Source organism: Tenrec ecaudatus, chromosome 5 (genome assembly GCF_050624435.1).
Source record: "Tenrec ecaudatus isolate mTenEca1 chromosome 5, mTenEca1.hap1, whole genome shotgun sequence".
Classification (NCBI taxonomy): Eukaryota; Metazoa; Chordata; class Mammalia; order Afrosoricida; family Tenrecidae; genus Tenrec; species Tenrec ecaudatus.
The window spans coordinates 112,314,647-112,334,048 of NC_134534.1; the positions used below are offsets into that span (position 1 = coordinate 112,314,647).

The 19,402-nt window shown below is 43.6% G+C and overlaps 1 protein-coding gene across 1 annotated transcript in view; it reads right to left on the bottom strand.

Moving 5' to 3' along the window:
* FRMD3 (FERM domain containing 3) overlaps window positions 1-19,402 on the bottom strand; it is a 195,916-nt gene that overhangs the window by 176,013 nt on the left and 501 nt on the right. The gene's annotated exons all lie outside the window — the stretch shown is intronic.

Here is a 19,402-nt window from a genome sequence, read left to right on the forward strand (position 1 = left end):
CTCACAGCCCGGGCAGATCAAACATTCCACCTGCAGTGGAGTCTGGGACTCGGCTTTCAGTCCCTGAGGAGCCGTCAGTGAGCTCCAGCCAGCTCTCACCACCTGGGGGCCCTGTGGGGTCCCCAGTGCCAGCCCTAAGCCTGCCGCAGCCCGCCCCAGCCACCCCAGGAGACGGCACAGTGGCCTGAACCTCCACACAATAAGGTTACTCCTGTCTCCCAGAAGCATGGGGCCTATTAAAGGATCAAGGAAAAATCAACAGACCACATCACTCCCAACAAAAAAATCAGAGAAACGAGGCACTTTAACAGACCTAACGTCACTCATAGAAGAAACAGATATAGATCAGCCACAAAAGGAAATCTTCAGAACTCTGCTTGCAGTAATACAGGAGCTAAGAGAAGCAAACCAAAATAAGGATGCAACAATAGAAGGGATGAAATGCACAATAGAGGGGATGAAGTCCACAATAGAGGGGATGAATACTATCCACCAAAAGGAACTGCAGAAACTAACAGAGGAGGTAGCAGAGGCCACACAAAAGGTCACAGAAGCTATATCTAGGCTTGAGGAGGCTGAGAACTGTATCAGTGAACTCGAGAACGCTCAAACCAAACGAAGCAAGCGAGAAAAACAATCAGATAGGAAAATTAAAGAAACAGAAGACAGCCTGAGATCAATGACAGATGCTATGAAGAGGAATAATATTCGAATAATCTGTCTACCGGAACACAACATAACACACAAATCGACCGCCAAGATAGCAAAGGAATTCCTGGAAGAAAATTTCCCCAACCTAACAAAGGAGAATCCGACTCTCATACAGTAAGCAGAGAGCACGCCGGCTAAGCTAAACACCAAGAAGAACACGCCAAGACATATAATTGTAAAATTATCCAACTTAGAGGAAAAAGAGAAAATTCTACGAGCATCAAGAGAAAGGAAGACAGTCAGATACAAAGGAGCGCAGGTAAGAATATGCTCAGACTTATCAGCAGAAACCATGAAGAGGAGGAGAGAATGGAGCAACATCTTCCAAAAACTGAAAGATAAAAATGCCTCCCCCAGAATCCTATACCCTGCCAAGTTATCCATTAAGATAGAGGGTAAGATAAGGGTCTTCCAGGACAAGGAAGAACTCAAAAAATATACTGCAAGTCACCCGACCCTGCAGAACATACTGGCTGACTCACTATGGCCAGAAGATCAAGCTCCAACTAGAACCACCAGGAGACCACCATATAGCCCATCTCCATCTAGAAGCCAACATGCCAGCAACACGTACCAGGACAACACGGTCTCAGATGGAAAAGAGGACAGGATAGAAACCCTAAACTCAAACGCAGTACACTGATATGAAGGAAGATAGGCAAAGACCCAAAACACAAAACAGAATATGGCAAACATGAAGCCAGAGATTGTAATAATCACTCTGAATACAAATGGGCTCAATTCATATGTTAAAAGAAAGAGGCTGGAGGATTGGATTAGAAAACATAACCCATCAATCTGCTGCCTGCAAGAGACACACCTTAAGCGAGCAGACAAGCATATGCTGAGAATAAAGGGCTGGCTGAAAGTTTACCAAGCAAATGGTAACTCCAAGAAGGCAGGAGTGGCTATCTTAATCTCCGACAAAATGGATCTCAAGATCCAAACATAAAAAGAGACAAAGAGGGACATTACATAATGCTCAAAGGCTCAGTAAACCAGGAAGCACTTAGCATACTGAATATTTACCCACCTAATAATGGCACGGCAAATTTCGGCAAACAAACTATTAAAAAATGACAGAAGAAATCACGGAAACAACAATAATAGTGGGGGACTTCAACACTCCACTATCAGAGAAAGACAGGTCACAGGGAAAGAAGCTCAGCAAAGAGGCCAGAGAGCTAAACAATGTAATTAGGCAACAGGGCCTGATAGACATCTATAGAGCCTTTCATCCAAAAGCAAAAGGTTTCACATTCTTCTCCAATCCACACGGATCTTTCTCAAGAATAGATCACATGCTGGGACACAAGGCCACATAGATATTATCCAGACGTCTTTCTCAGACCACCATGCCATAAAGCTGGAGATTAATAGGAGGGCACCCAGAAAAGCAAGGGCCACCAATTGGAGAATAAACAACGATCTCCTGTGACATGAATGGGTTAAGGTCCAGAGCAGAGAGGATATCAGGAAGTTTCTAGAAACTAATGAGAACGAGCATACAACATATCAAAACTTATGGGACACTGCAAAGGCAGTTATCAGAGGTAGCTTGATATCACTGAATGCATACCTGAAAAAAGAAGAAAGGCGTATGACAGATATGTTAACACAAAACCTCCAACAACTAGATCAGAGTCAACAGAACTACCCCTCCAATAGCAAGAGAAAAGAAATAATAAAAATCAGGGCGGAGTTAAACCAGTGGGAAGACAAAAGAACAATGCAAAGGATTAATGCAACTAGAAGCTGGTTTTATGAACGAATTAATAAAATTGACACTCCCCTGGCAAAGCTTACCAAAGACAGAAAGGAGCAATCATCAATAGCCAGAATGAGGGGTGAATCGGGGACAATAACAACAGACCCCAATGAGATAAAAAGGATAATGACAAAGTACTATGAAGGTTTGTATTCTAATGAATTCAGAAACCTGGAAGACATAGATAAATATTTAGAAAAACAATCTATCCCTAGATTATCTGAGACAGAGATCAAGAACCTCAACAAACCCATAGCGAAGGAAGAAATAGAGAGTGTCATCAAAAACCTACCAAGGAAAAAGGCCCCAGGGCCAGATGGCTACACAGCAGAATTTTACCAAACATTCAGGGAAGAGCTGACACCGATCCTCCACAAAGTATTCCATAACATAGAAAAGAACGGCAAGCTCCCAAACTCATTTGACGAAGCCAGCATTACTTTGATACCCAAACAGGGAAAAGACCCCACAGGTGTAGAGAATTATAGACCAATATCTCTAATGAACATAGATGCAAAAATCCTTAACAAAATATTGGCCAATAAAATACAAAGGAACATCAAACATATCATTCACCACGACCAAGTAGGATTCATCCCAGCGATGCAGGGATGGTTTAACATCCGAAAATCCATCAATATCATACACCACATCGAGAAGAAAAAGGATAAAAACCATATGATAATATCCATAGATGCAGAAAAAGCATTTGACAACATCCAGCACCCATTCCTAATCAAAACACTCATGAAGATAGGATTGGAAGGTAAGTTGCTCAAGCTCATACAAGCTATCTATGAAAGACCAACAGCCAACATCATAGTCAATGGAGAAAAGACAAGAACAATACCACTGAAAAAGGGTACAAGACAAGGATGCCCCCTATCCCCTCTTCTATTCAATATCGTTTTGGAGGTTCTGGCTAACAACATAAGACAGCGGAAGGACATCTAAGGGATCCAGTTGGGAGAGGAGGAGGTGAAACTATCGTTATTTGCAGATGACATGATCCTATACATTGAAGACCCCCAAAACTCCACAGTTGGAATACTTGCAGCAATTGAGGAATATGGAAGAGTAGCAGGATACAAGATCAATAAACAGAAGTCGGTAGGGTTTCTATACACATCGGACAGGGCCATGGAAGAGGCGATTAAGAGGGAAGTACCCTTCACAGTAGCCAAGAACAAACTGAAATACCTAGGAATATACTTAACAAAAAATACTAAAGACTTTATAAACATAATTATAAAACCCTATTACAGGAAACCAAAAGTGACCTTCACAAATGGATGACCTCCCCTGCTCATGGTTAGGTAGGCTGAACATAGTAAAGATGACAGTTCTTCCTAAAGCACTCTACAAGTTCAATGCTATACCAAACCAATTACCATCAACGTTCTTCAAAGAATTGGAAAAACTGACCACCAACTTCATATGGAGAGGGAAGAAACCCAGAATTAGCAGAGAACTCCTCAAGAAGAAGGACACAATTGGAGGACTCGCCCTACCTGATTTCAATGCCTACTACACAGCTACAGTGGTCAAAACAGCATGGTACTGGCACAATGATAGACACTCAGACCAGTGGAAAAGAATAGAAAGCCCAGGAGTAAAATCATCAGCATATAGACAACTGATCTTCGACAAGGGTCCCAAAAACTTCAAGTGGGAAGCAGATGCCCTCTTTAATAAGTGGTGCTGGAAACAATGGATATCCACATGTAGAAAGTTGAAACAAGACGTCTACCTCACCCCATGCACAAGAATACACTCAAGGTGGATCACAGATCTAGAATTCAAACCCCAAACCATCAGGACCATTAAGGAGGGAATCGGGACTAATCTCAGAGCACTGGCCCAGGGAGCAGATAGGCTCACTGCAACAGGGAAGGGGACACACACAGGTGAACTGGAAGTCGACAAATGGGATCTAATAAGAATAAAACGCCTGTGCACCTCGAAAGACTTTGCCAAGAGAGTGACAAGGCAACCCACAGACTGGGAGAAGATTTTTAGTAATGACACGTCAGACAAAGGGCTCATTACTAAAATCTACAACACCATCATGACCTGCAAAAAGAGGAAAACAGTTAACCCCCTAAGGAAGTGGGCAAAAGAAATGAGAAGAACTTTCACTAGAGAGGAGATCAATATGGCCAATAAATATATGAGAAAGTGCTCGAAGTCCCTTGCCATAAGAGAAATGCAAATCAAAACAACCATGAGATACCACCTAACACCCCTGAGGCTAGCCCAGATCAGTAAATCAGAGAGCAACAAGTGTTGGAGGGGCTGTGGTGAAGTAGGAACCCTCCTCCACTGCTGGTGGTCGTGCAGATTTGTACAGCCACTGTGGAAAGCAATCTGGCGATACCTAAAGAAAAGGGAAATTGATCTATCTTAAGACCCAGCCATCCCTCTACTGGGCATATACCCGGTTGAAGCAGCAAATAAAACACGACCAGTCATATGCGCTCCAATGTTTATTGCGGCACAATTCACAATAGCAAAGACTTGGAAACAGCCTAAGTTTCCATCGATAGACGAGTGGATTAGCAAACTTTGGCACATACACACAATGGAGTATTATGCAGCACTGAAAAGCACCGATGAGCACATGAAACACGTTATTTCATGGGAAGAGCTGGAAGGAATTATGTTAAGCAAGGTAAGGCAGACCCAAAGGGACAGGTACAACATGAGTCCCCTGAGGTAAGTACAATCAGCATGACAGAAATAGAAGAATAAACATCCATCCCACAATAAACGGGAGGAAGCATAGATAGTTGGAGGGAGGACAGGCCACACCTAGGGAGGTACATGAGAGCCCAGCATAAAGAAGGACTAGTGGGGTAGAGAGAGGGAGAACCGGGAGGGGGAGAATCTGAATGGATGGTATGTGGGGGGGCAGGGTACTAACCCACCCTGGGGAGAGTATCGGTTGTGTCCCCACAGATCTGGAACATGCATACGGACCCCAACACGACACACCAAACAAGGAGGGCAACGCAAAGTACAGAGGTCTACACAAAGAGGCTGGACGACAAGCCGGCCCAAACCAGAATTAGGCTGACCCCCACACTCGAAGGGAATACCACAGAAAACAAAAATAGATCGTCTGGAGTGGGAAAGGAACTGACCCACCACACCACATCCAGAAGGAAGCTGAAACAAAAGAAGGAGAAAGGACGTAGTGGAGTACACCTGGGTCCACCAAGCCCAAAGTCGATAGACCACCTAGAAGGGCCCGTCATACAGAGAGGACCATTCAGCTGACCACACTACGAGATATGACATCCTGCACCAACACATGGCCCTACATGGGACAGCACCTGAGACACAATGGGGGATGGGCGACTGAGCTGACCCCGCCACACTGAGGCAAACACTGGGGCGTGCAATGGAGCAGCTGAGGAAGCAGAGCAGAGGGAGCCCGAGGGAGTATAAAGGATGGTCTAAAGGCCAACGAAAGGACCTTGAACTACTAGCAATTTTTCTTTTAATATTTGCTATCTTTTTGCTTAGTCTTTTTTAATTTGTTTTGTTTTTTACCTTGTAAATTTTGTATGTTAGTGGCTTTTCTGCTTATCAGCGTGTCGATGTTGCTTCTGTCAAAGCCATGTTCTTATGGGCCACTTGGGTGCAGTCAAAGTCATATCCATTTGTATGCACATATTACTATGTCAGCAGGTCCACCTAGACAAGATAGGCTGGACAAATAATGAGAGAAGAAAACAACAGGACCAACGGTCCTGGAGGGACATGAGAGCGTGGGAGGTAGGGGAAGGGAGGAGGTGTCGCCCAACACAGGAACAAGGGAACAGCGAATGGTTCAAAACCAGAGGAGGGAGGGGAGGGGAGGAATGGAAGGGAGTGACCAAGAGCAAGGTAACTGAGAGGAACTACTGAATCCAGAATGAAGGCCAAACATGGTAATGGGTCGGGAGGAAAGCGAAAGGAAATAGAGGAAAGGAGTAGGAGGCAAAGTGCATACAGAGAAGCCTAAATACAGAAATGTACATATGTAAATATATTTATGTTTATGGGGGCAATAGATTTATATGCATATATTTATAGGTTCAGTTGTAGGGTAGCAGATGGACATTGGGCCTCCTCATGCATAATCCCCCAATACAATAGCACCTCGCCCTGCTAAGCAGCCATTGCAGGATACCCATCTTCCCGACATGATCACTGAAGACAGCCGTGTGTGTAAGCAAATGTGGTGAAGAAAGCGGATGGTGCCCGGCTATCAAAAAATGATATAGCATCTGGGGTCTTAAAGGCTTGAAGGCAAATAAGCGGCCATCTAGCTCAGAAGCAACAAAACCCACAGAGAAGGAGCATACTGCCTAAGCGAACACAAGGTGTTGAATGGACCATGTAGCAGATACAAAGGAACAAAAACAATCATTGTGTGATCACCTTCCTCAACAATGGCTGAAGACGAAAGTGTGCATAAGCAAGTGTTGTGAAGAAGGCGGATGGTGCCCGGCTACTGAGAGATATAGCGTCTGGGGACTTAAAGGCTTAAAAGCAAAGAAGCGGCCATCTAGCCCAGAAGCAACCGAGCCCACACGGAAAAAGCACACCAACATAGGTGACCATGAAGGACAGAGGAGATCAGGTCTCCAACATCAAAGATGGGGTGGTGGTGAGAATCACATCACCGTGAAAGAGGGGGAGTGCATGATGGGGACCCAATGCCCACCTGTAGAGAGCTGAACACCCCTTCCAGAGGGGTAGTGAGGAGGAGATGGGCCACACAGGGTTCACTGTAACAACAATGAAACTCAAAACCTTCCTCTAGTTCCTGAACGCTTCCTCCCCTCCCAATCATCATGACCCCAATCCTACCTTGCCTTGAGGACCTGGTTGTACCAGAGGATGTACAGCGGTGCAGTCGGGATCTGGAGGCACAGGGAATCTAGGACAGACGAACCCTTCAACACCAGCGGTGGGAGTGGCAACACCAGGAGGGAAGGGCATGTAGAAAGGGAGAACCGATCTCGGAGATCTATGTGTAACCTCCTCTCTGGGAGATTGTCAAGGGGGAGGCGGGTGAAGGGAGACGCCGGGGAGTGTAAGATAAGATATAATAATTATTTATAAACTATCAAGGGACCAGGGGTGCGATCGGGGAGGGAGGGGGAAAGGGGGGAAAAAAGGGAAACCGAGCTGATTCCAGGAACCCAAGTGGAAGGTGAATTATCAGAGTGACGAGTGCAATGAATGTATAAGGGTGCTTTGCTCATGTGATGTATGTACAGATTGTGATAAGAGCCTTATGAGCCCCAATAAAAAGATTTTAAAAAAAGAGATAGTGTCTGGGGTCTTAAAGGCTTGAAGATAAACAAGCGACCATCTAGCTCAGAAGCAACAAAGCCCACATGGAAGAACACACCAGCCTGTGTGATCACGTGGTCCTGAAGGGATCAGTTATCAGGCAGCAAAGAACAAAAAATCATATAAGTGACTGCACACCTCCATGATATGATCGCCGAAGACAAATGGGTGCATAAGCAAATGTGGCGAAGAAAGCTGATGGTGCCCGGCTATCAAAAGAGATAGTGTCTGGGGTCTTAAAAGCTTGAAGGTGAACAAGCGGCCATCTAGCTCAGAAGCAACAAAGCCCACATGGAAGAAGCACACCAGCCTGTGCGATCATGAGGTGCCAAAGGGACCAGGTATAAGGCATCATGCAAATATATATATATATATATCCCACAGTGAATGAAGGGGGAAGTGCAGAGTGGAGAACCAAAGCCCATTTGTCGGCCACTGGAGATCCCCTCACAGAGGGGTTTAGGAGAGGAGATGGGTCAGTCAGGGTGCAATGTAGTACCGATGAAGAACACAGCTTTCTCCCAGATCCTGGGTGCTTCCTCCCCCCAACTACTATGATCTGAATTCTACCTTGCAGGAATGGATAGGGCAAAGGTTGTACACTGGCACATATAGGAGCTGGAGGGACAGGGAATCCAGAGTGGAAGATACCTTCAGGACCAGGGGTGTGAGGGGCGATACTGGGAGAGTAGAGGGTGAGTGGGTTGGATCCACATGTGACCTCCCTGAGAAATGGACGGCAGAGGGGCGGGGGGAGTCTCCTCATAGGGCAAGATATGACAAAATAACAATCTATAAATTTTCAAGGGCTCATGAGGGAGGGGGCAGCGGGGAGGGAGGCGGAAAAAAAGAGGACCTGATGCAAAGGGCTTAAGTGGAGAGCAAGTGCTTTGAAAATGAGTGGGGCAAAGAATGCATGGATGTGCTTTATACAATTGATGTATGTATATGTATAGATTGTGATAAGAGTGTATGAGCCCCTAATAACATGTAAAAAAATTTTTAAACCACCCAGTTTACACAGTTGGGTATGGAAGTCCTAGAAAACTGATACAGCAACACATCCCAATACACAACAATTTAAGCTTTCAGAAAGTACAGTCCTCCTCATTATTTTTGCATCCAAAGTCCTATTCTTCAAATCTAAGCTACTGGTCCCCATCCATCCACACACCCCATGAACTGTGGAATGTTAAAGGTCCCTGGTACTTAAACCCCGAAAAGAAATTGTTCAACAGACAAATTGATGATCAGTGATTTGAAGAAGCAGAACAACGGAAAGTGCAGTGAGAACTCTCAGACTTTATTCTTGTTTATAGTGGTGAGCGTCTGTGAGGTGTTTCCCATGCTCAGGAAAGAGCAGCAGGAGCAGCCTGTGGGACAACACGCTATTGGCTTCTAGGCCCTGTCTTGAAACCTTCCATCATTGGGCCCATTTTCAATTGATTCCACATCCTCCTCAAAAGCATGTGCTCTCTCATACAGGAAACTCTTCCTATTAGCAGTAATCAAATTTCCTGGTAGAGTCACTATCTCTGTCTGGCTACCAATATAAAACCTCAGGCTATAATTATCTTTCTGAGTGTATCAGCGTTCAACGTGCCCCCGCCCCACCACCTATGGGAAATTGTTTTGGTCCTTTTGATCACAAGAACAACATCCCAGTCCTTTGGATTTCCAAAATGAATTCTTTATTGTCTTGGGGCATTGTGACAGTTGAGGTTCAATTTTAAGTTGTCTGCACCATGATTCTCAGTAGTTTGGCAGGTATCAGGTAGTTTGTCAGTTGTGTAATGGTGTTCTTAGCATTCCGTCTGTGATTTGATATAGTGTAATCATTTTCATCATGAGATCTGCTATAAGCAGCCAATCACATGAAAGGGCATTTCTTCAGAGGTGGAGGCCTGCATCCAATATATCTGGACATTCTGGCAAAATTCCTTGGCCTTTTGCTCACTCTGAGCCTTTCAATTAGCTTATAATCAATCACCTGATCTGGTTCTTGGGACTGACCAGCAGTCCAGGTATTTGTCCACCAATCTTAGGGTTTATTTGGCCCCCACAGCTTGTGAACCAGCAGCCTAACATCTTACCTCCAGATCTCAGATTTGTCAGCCTTTACAGTCTGTAATCCAGCAGCCTCTCACCTGACCTGCCAATTTTAGGTTACTCAGCTCCTACAGCAACATGAGTCTGAATAAGACATCAGTTTGACAACTGACCCATGGACTTGGAACTTGACACCTTCTACAAGTGCATGAGCCATTTCCGTGAGACAAATCTCTATGTGTGTATCCATATACAAGCCTCACAGATTTTTCTAATCTAGAGATCACAACCTAACACAAGCATGAATCATAAAGATCCTTAAGTTAGAAAAGTGAGTGGCCCTGGTGCACCTGAATTAAACTGATGCTTAGATACGGGGCAGTGAAGCCAAAGGTGTCAAGTCCAGCCTCCCTCCAGACGGTACACCAAAGCTCTACAACCAAGTCATGGTCGAATGTCCTCCTCTTGCGAGGCTGGTGGGTGGGTGGGCTACTTCTTCAGTTCTAAAGCATTGTTAATGACTTCCCTAGCTGGGCTTTGGGAGTAAGAGGGAGTTAAAAAACAAAATATGAAATCCAGGACAATGGACATCTCAAACTGTAACCATGGACACTACAATTATGAAACCCAGCTAATTATTTTTAAAAGTCCTCTTTCCAGATCAACACAAAACCACACACACACCCAACCGCTGCCCCCCTTAAGGGGGACAAACAACAGAAACTATGGGAAAAGGGAGACAGTGGTTGGGTTGGTGTAAGATATGAAAATAATAATAATTTATAATTTATCAAGGGGTCATGAGGGTGGGAGGTAGAGAAGGAAGGACTAAAGAGGAGCTAATGCCAAAGGCTCAAATGGAAAGTAAATGTTTAGAAAATAATAGTGGCAATATGTATACAAATATGCTTGATACCAATTGATGTGTGGAATGTTATAAAAGCTATAAGAACCCCCAATAAAATTTTTTTTAAACTCCTCTTTCTAAAGGGGAAATGCCTGGACAGAAGTGGTAGGAATAATAAGCTGGATGTAAGGGAAAGAGGATGCGACATAGGAAGCCTGGTGGCATAGAGGTTACACCTTGGCCTGCCAACCATAAGGTCAGTAGTTCAAAAACACCAGCCCTTCCTAGGGAGAAAGATGAGGCTTTCTATTCCCATAAAGTGTTACAGTCTTGGAACCCCAAGGAGGATGTTCGACCCTGTCCTATAGGGTTACTAGGAGTCAGACTCGACTTGATGGCAGTAAGTCTGTGAGAAGGGAAGCTTTTGACTCAACCTTGACTTGAGTCAAATTCTCCTTTTTTCTTTTGGACATTTCATGCAAAGCTCAAATACTGTTATCCCAGCTTTCCATATCAGTAAATGGGGGAGGATGCCTCCTATCCTTCACTACCATCCAGAGGCAACTAAGATCATATGAGTTTCTCAAAAATAGATGTTGTGAAAACTCAAGAAAAAAACGTAAGGGTGAGCATTCCATTAACAGCAGATAACAAACAGAAAGTGAAGAATACACACAGTTCACAGAGTGATATTCACAATAGTTGAAAGTTAAAAAGTGGAATGAGCCATATAACCAAAGAATGAATGGATATGATGTTTGGGATATATGTACACTGGAATATTATTCGGCTATAAAGATAAATGAGATACTGAGGCAGACTATATAATAGATGGAACTTGAAAACATTATGCCGAGTTAAAGAAGCCAGAAACAAAAGGGACATGTTTTATGATCCCATTTATATGAACTGTTCATAACAGGCACATCCAAAACTGCATGATTGGTGCTAGGGGCTGAGGAACAGGGAAACGGGTATAACAGAAATAGACTTAAAGGGTCAGGTTTCCTTTTAGGGGGATGATAGAAATAGACTGAAACCCTTGAAAATCCTGTGGAATCAGAGAAGGGAGGTGAATGCACAAACTACCATGAAACTTCATTCTACATTGGTTAATGTTATGTGAATTTTACCGCAATAAAAAATAATCATAATGGAAATTACTGCTGAAGCATTGGAGACAAGCCACCAGAGCAGAGGCAAATTCCACTTGAGCTTTTCTAGCTACCTTGTTTTTGTCTCTGGATTTTCTCTGGATCTAATTAATTCCTTCGTTTGGTTTTTCCAATGCGGAAAAGCACAAGAGCTTGTAAGCGACACCAATGCTCGTCGATGAAACTCTCCTTCAGGGCGAGCATGTTTTGGTGACTTAAAGCGCACTTTCTAAATTTCACGACAGTCATTGTCTTCCTTCTCTCCCCAAGAGTCACAAGTGCGGCTACCATGTCTTTAAAAGTGGTTATAAAAACTCCTAGATTTCAGAAGAATGGATTAGGACTATATTTCTCATGCATATGCCTCACCTAGACCTAGTCAGTGCATGGTTATACTTAGAGTTATGTAGTTATCATTATTCTTATATACTACATTATATAGTGTGGTATATTTAAACTGTCTCAAGCCTGTAAATCTTCATGGAAGCTGACTGCCAGACCACTGATTTTTCAAGTAGCAGGCAAGTATTTAACCACTGGGGCCCAGGGTTCCTATGTCTAACATTATATAGTGATATAAAGTTATAATGATGGTGGATTAAATAATGATAAAATTATCATTGACAGTATTGTACCACTATCTTATCCATGATGACAGAGACTCAGTAAGGGTCAATAATGGACAACGATGCCTATATAATAGCTCATTAACAACAAGATTTTAAACTGTACCACTGGCTAAATTAATGATGCTAACAACAGCATTCCCTTATGCCCCCCTGGGGATGATTTATAGTATTCTCCAATAAAATGATCTCCATAAGGTCTCTAAAATGAACCAGGACCAACACGATGCAGCTTATTAAGCAGCAGAGATGGAGTATTTCTTATTGTGGGAAAAATATATCTAGGGAACACAAAACCATTCATCTGTACAGTCAGTGGCACCAATTATATTGGCCAAGTTGTGTAACCATCACCAATATTCATAGCCATATTTACCAAAATGGGGGTTTTAATTAACATATTGTTGAGACCAAGGTTTCTTCAGTTTTATGTAGCTATTACTCTACCACCTAAACTATACGCATATGTGGTAGTTATATAATCTGGTGTCAATTTTGGACCTGATAGGATTAAGAGTGAAGGGGTGGTGTCTAGTCTGACAATCAGAACATAGTCAATGAGGCCTCTTTGTAGGCATGGCCTTCTCCTGAGAATTCTGGGATTTCCTGGATTTCCTCCTTGGAGGTGGGAGACAAACTCTCTCTCTCTTGACTCACTCCCTTGGAGACTCTTTACTGACAATACTCACTCCCTGAGAGACGCTCTACTGACAAGACACATGGCGCTATGCTGATAGATCCCATGCCCTGGGAAAGGGGGAGGCCACATGGAGACCCCTGTTGGCACTGAGATGCTTACAATGCCACTGGATCCAATGACTTTCTACCCACTGGCTGTGATTGTCCTGCATTCGGCATCATTGCATGTGTTTCATGAGTCTGAAGAGGACTTTACAGATTGGTATCAGACATCTGGGCTAATAACACATTTATGGACTTGGACTGGACTGGGTTGGGATGCTTTCTTAATGTACAATTACCCTTTATATAAAATTCTCTCTTATACACAAATGAGTATCGATGATTTTTGTTTCTCTAGTCTACCCGGACAAGCACAGCACACTATTGCCTCAGGATTAAAAGGTTGCACAGTTTAATGAGACGTAGGAAAACTACACATATGCAGACACCCCTCTAAACAACTTAGTGATTACATCAGATAAGATAGTTTTATTTGGTAATAGCTCCCATGAGCTACTGGCCAAGCCAACACATTAAAAATTAAGTGCAACAAGTCAAATAAAGAACAAGAAAGGCTCCTCTTTTTTTGTAACTTAAAAGTTTGGACTTGTAGAAAATTTACAAAAATAATATCATACAGACTCCTGGTTTAGGCTGCACTTTGGTTTCAGATTGAAAGGTAAGAGGGAAACTACGTGGGTTCAAATCCCATCTCCAACAATTACTGGCCACAGGTCATCACTGGCCTTCTCTGTGCCTCAGTTTTCCCCTCCATTGTAGGTTTTTATGAGAACTAGAAATGATATGAGTACAATTCCTGGCACAGCGTAGGTGTTCAAGTAATAGTCGCTTGTATTATTTCTAAAGGCTGGCTGTGCAGAATTTGGAATGAAACTTTTCATAGCAAATCTGTGTCATCAGAGTACCTGGTGTCCTGCACCATCATGCTGAGCTTGGCTCCATCACTCCATCACCTACTCATTTGGGAGCCTTAGTAACAACCTCATTGAACTTGTTTCCCTCGCTATATGAGTAATGTTGCATAGGTAATAAGATGTTATGTCCACCAATGTTTCTATGTTATGGTCCCCAACACTGGGCACAAGGCCAAAGGAATGGTAACATCAAAATTAGAATTAAAATTATGTATTAGAATTAAAATATATGCTCCTAGGTTTCTGAACCAGGAGGCATGAAATAGGGTTCACACTAAGCATCTTTAGAAAGCGCCAGAGGTGGACAGAGGGTCCTCTGTGGGAGCTACTGTGACTCAGGGTTAAATAGCACACAGAGCCCTTCCCTCTCAGCAAGTCAGCTCTGCCTCCTCATCACTTCCCTGCTGCCTTTCTCTCACTCAGAGACATGCCTGAAGGCTCCTGCAAGTGTTTAAGCAAACCAGTTGCTGCCAAGTCCACTCTAACTCACAACGACCCCATCTGGGTCAGAGCAGAACTGTGCCGCACAGGGTTTTCAATGGCCGTGACTGTTCAGCAGTACCTTGCCGGGCCTTTCTTCTGAGGCACTGCTCCATGAACTAGAACTGTCAGCCTTCGGTCAGTAGGCAAGTGCTTCATTATCTGCACGTCCAAAGTGTTACCAAACCCAAACCAAACTCACTGTCATCAAGTCAATGCCAACTCCCAGCAACCCTAAAGGACAGGGGAGAACTGCCCCTGTGGGCTTCTGAGATTGAAACCCTTGATGGGAGTAGCAAGCTACAACACTCTTTCATGGAGCAGCTATGGGGTTTGACCTGCTAACCTTGTGGATCACAGCCAAACACGTAACCAGTACACCACCAGGGCCCCTCTACAAGGGTTACAGGTAGCTAAAGAAACCCTCCCCTAAATCTCTTTATTTAACACCAGCGTAGGAACTTGGGCCACATGAGGAACAAAATCTAATCTAAACATCCTCCTTCTATGGGTCCCTTCTCATGGAATCAAGTCAATAAAGACAGAATAAGGAGCAAGATGGGGTTGCTGGGAGGAGTGTGAACAGGACAGTGACCCACGACATCCTGGGAAGGATGAAAGCAAATTACATTTCCAAAGCATTCCCTTCCCACTTGAGCCCCTAATATCAGCTCCCTGTTTCTATAAACACACACACACACACACACACCTGCCCGCCCACGCTTACAAACACTTGATAAGTTTATTCAGAACAGCAAGGGGAACAGAGCAACAAAGCCCCAAGGGAATATAAAAAATAGACGTTGGGGCCATGTCTTGGCACCCCATAAGACTTGACTGGAAAACATTCCTAAAGGCCAACACCAACAGTCCTTGAACTAACTATAGGCTTTTCTGTTTTTACTATTGTTATTGTGCTGTTTTTGTTTTGCCATTGGCTTTTTGTTATTGTTGTTTCGTTTTCTTTTGTTGCTTGGTTTTGCTCTGTTTTGTTTTTGTGCGTGTTATTATCTCCACAGGTCCATCTAGATATGATAGGCTGGATGAACAATCTGGAGTGACAGTTCTGGGGGACATGGGAGAGATGGAGGTGGGGGGGAAGGTATTGGTGTTAGCAAACCCATTGGGAACATATGTACAAGTGTGTTTAATACAACTGAATGATGGATATTTACAAGATTTGTAAGAGCACCAATAAAATTATTAATTGAAAATTTTTTTTAATTTAAAACCCAGGGACAAGAGAACAACAAGCGATCCAAATTGGTGGTAAGAAGGAGTAGGAGGCCTGGTAGGGTGTGACCAAGGGTAATGTAACCAAGAGGAATTACTGAAGCCCAAATGAAGACTGAGCATGATAGTGGGACAAGAGGAAAGTAAAGGGAAATAGAGGAAAGAACTAGGAGGCAAAGGACATTTACAGAGGTCTAAATAAAGGCATGTACATATGTAAATATATTTATATCTGAGGATGGGGAAATAGATCTATGTGCATATATTTATAGATTTACTATTCAAGTCGCAGATGGACATTGGACCTCCACTCAAGTTCTCCCTCAATGCAAGAATACTTTGTTCTATTAAACTAGCATTCCATGATGCTCACCTTTGAGGTGTTGAGGGGATTGTTTATCAGGCATCCAAAAACAAAAAGTCATATCATTGTGTCCTCACCTCCCTGATACGATTGCTGAAGACACATGAGTGCATAGGCAAATGTGGTGAAAAAAGCTGAAGGAGCCCAGCTATCAAAATACATAATGACTGGGGTCTTAAAGGTTTGAAGGTAAACAAGCAGCCATCTAGCTCAGAAGCAACAAAGCCCACGTGAAAGAAGCATCCAGCCTGTGTGATCATGAGGTGTCAAAGGGATCAGGTACCAGGCATCAAAAACCAAAAAATCATTTCATTGTGATGAGGGGGAGTGTGGAATGGGGACCCAAACCCCATCTATGCTTTACACAATTGATGTATGTATGGATGTGATAAGAGTTGTATGATCCCCCAATAAAATGATTTTTTTAAAGTAATAGATTATTATTTTCATATTGTACATTGTCCTCCATTGCCCCTCACCCACTTTCCTATGGTTTGTCCCCCTGGAAGGGGATTCTAGGTTGATCCATTGTGATCAATTTCCACTTCCTCCCCCCACCCTCCCCTCATCCTCCTGGTATCTCTACTCTCATTGTTGGCCCTGAGGGGTTTATTTATCCTGTATTCCCTGTGTTGTGAGCTCTTATCTGTAGCAGTGTGCATGTTCTGGTCTAATGTGATATGTAAGGTAGAAATGAGATCACAATAGTGTGTGTGTGGGGAGGGTTAAGCACAAAGAACTGAAGGAAAGTTGTGTGTCTCATCAGTGCTATACTGCACCCTAACTGGCTCATCTCTTCCCTGTGACCCCATTGTGAGGGAATGTCCAATTGTCTACAGATGGTCATTGGGTCTCCACTTCATACCCCCATCCTGCCATTCACATTGAGTATGATTTTGTCCTGGGTCTTAGATGCCTGATACCTGATCCCATGGACACCTCATGATCACACAGGCTGGTGTGCTTTGAAAATAATGATAGCTGATGCTCACCTTCCCAACACAATCACTGAAGACAAATGGCTGCATAAGCAAATGTGGTGAAGAAAGCTGATGGAGCCCGGCTATCAAAAGATATAGCATCTGGAGTCTTAAAGGCTTGAAGGTAAACAAGCGGCCATCCAGCTCAAAAGCAACAAAGACCACAAGGAAGAAGCACAGCAGCCTGTCTGATCACGAGGTGTCAAAGGGATCAGGTATCAGGCACCAAAGAATAAAAAAATCTTATCATTGTCAATGATGGGGAGTGCGGGGGTGGGAACCCAAAACCCAACTATAGGCAACTGGACAGAAGGGTCACGGGGAGGAGACGAGCCAGTCAGGGTGCAGTATAGCAACAAGGAAACCTACAACTTTCCTCTAGTTCCTTAATGCTTCCTCCCCCTCCACCCCTATCAACGATCCCAATTCTACCTTACAAATCTGGCTAGGCCAGAGGAGATACATTGGTACAGATAGGAACTGGAAACACAGGAAATCCAGGACGGATGCTCCCTTCAGGACCAGTAGTGAGAGTAGTGATACCAGGAGGGTGGAGGGAGGGTGGGGTGGAAAGGGGGAACCAATGACAGGGATCTGCATATAACCCCCTCCCTGGGGGACGGACAAGATAAAAGTGGGTGAAGGGAGAATTCAGACAGTGTAAAATATGACAAAATAATAATTTACAAATTATCAAGGATTCATGAGGGAGAGGGTAACAGGGAGGGAGGGGGAAAATGAGGAACTGATGTCAGGGGCTTAAGTGGAGAGCAAATGTTTTGAAAATGATGAGGGTAATGAATGTACAAATGTGCTTTACATAACTGATGTATGTATGGATTGAACCCCTAATAAAATGATTTTTGTGTGAATCCCTAATAAAATGATTTTTTAAAGAAATGATGATGGCGGCATATGTGCACATGCACTTGACACAGTGGATAAATATATGTACTGCGATAAGAGATGTAAGAGCCCCCAATAAAAATATGTAAAAAACAAAAACAAATGTCAGTCAAGGGAGACATCGGTCAGTGTAAGACACAAAAAAGGCAATAATAATTTAGAAATTATCAAGGGTTCATGAGGGAGGGGGGAAGGGAAGGTAAAAAATGAGGAGCTGATACCAAGGGCTCAAGTAGAAAGAAAATGTTTTGAAAATGATGATGGCGATAAATGTACAAATGTGCTTGACACAATGGATGGATGTGTGTGTGGACTGTGATAAGAATTGTAAGAGCCCCCAATAAAATGATTTTTTTTTAAAGAAGAAGAAAGCAAATTACAGTAGGCAAGGAAAGGACGACCCCACACCTGGCTGTCCTCAGCTGACCTCCGCACTTGCCTGCTAGTGAGAGCAGTCCCAGGGTGACCCAGTCCTCGATGAGCCCCACAGTAGAACTTCAGGAGCGGAAAGTCAGCAGCAGAAGTTGGGAAGGAAACTTTAAGGAATGTGAGCATCATTATGAGGCCAGCATGCGTTTGAACATTGCTCAGGAGCAGGAATACAGGGAGCTATCAAATTCATTGACAACCAAAGACACCTCCAGAAATGACAGCCTTTCACTTACCAATAGCTTTGGTTTTCACTGAATTGAAATGACATTGCATCAAATAGCTCATTTTACAGGAGCATTTAGTAATTCTCGATGTTATGGAACTGCCACTCATATTAACTTCAAAACATTTTCTTCACTCCCAAAAGAAACTCTGTACCCACAAAGGGATCACTCCCCTTTCTCCCTCCCTTTGCATTGGTGCAAACTCTTAGAAAGCGGAATCGCTTTTCATATTGAGGTGGCATAGGAGCCCTGGTGGCATTGTGGTTATGAGTTGGCCTACCATTCAAAGGGTCAACAGCTCAAAACTACCAGCTGCTCCACAGGAGAAAGATGGCGGATTCTACTCCCACACATAGTTACGCCTCAGAAACTCACAGTACAGTGCCCCTGTCCTACAGGGTCATTGTGAGTTGGCATCAACTGAATGGCAGTGAGTTTGGTTTGGTTTTTAATTTTCTCTCTACTGAAATTGTATGTAGTTACTGTTTGAGGAGCTTTGGTCACATCTAGGTTCAAAGATGGCAGGAACAGTCTTTTCCTAACAGGTGCAAGCCAGCTTTCTGGAAAAAGCAAGCACTTCCTTCTCCTGCCTGACCCAGTCCAGGAGGAACCCTGACAGTTCCAATCCTACCTACTGGCTGGTTGGTTTCATGTGTGGGAAAA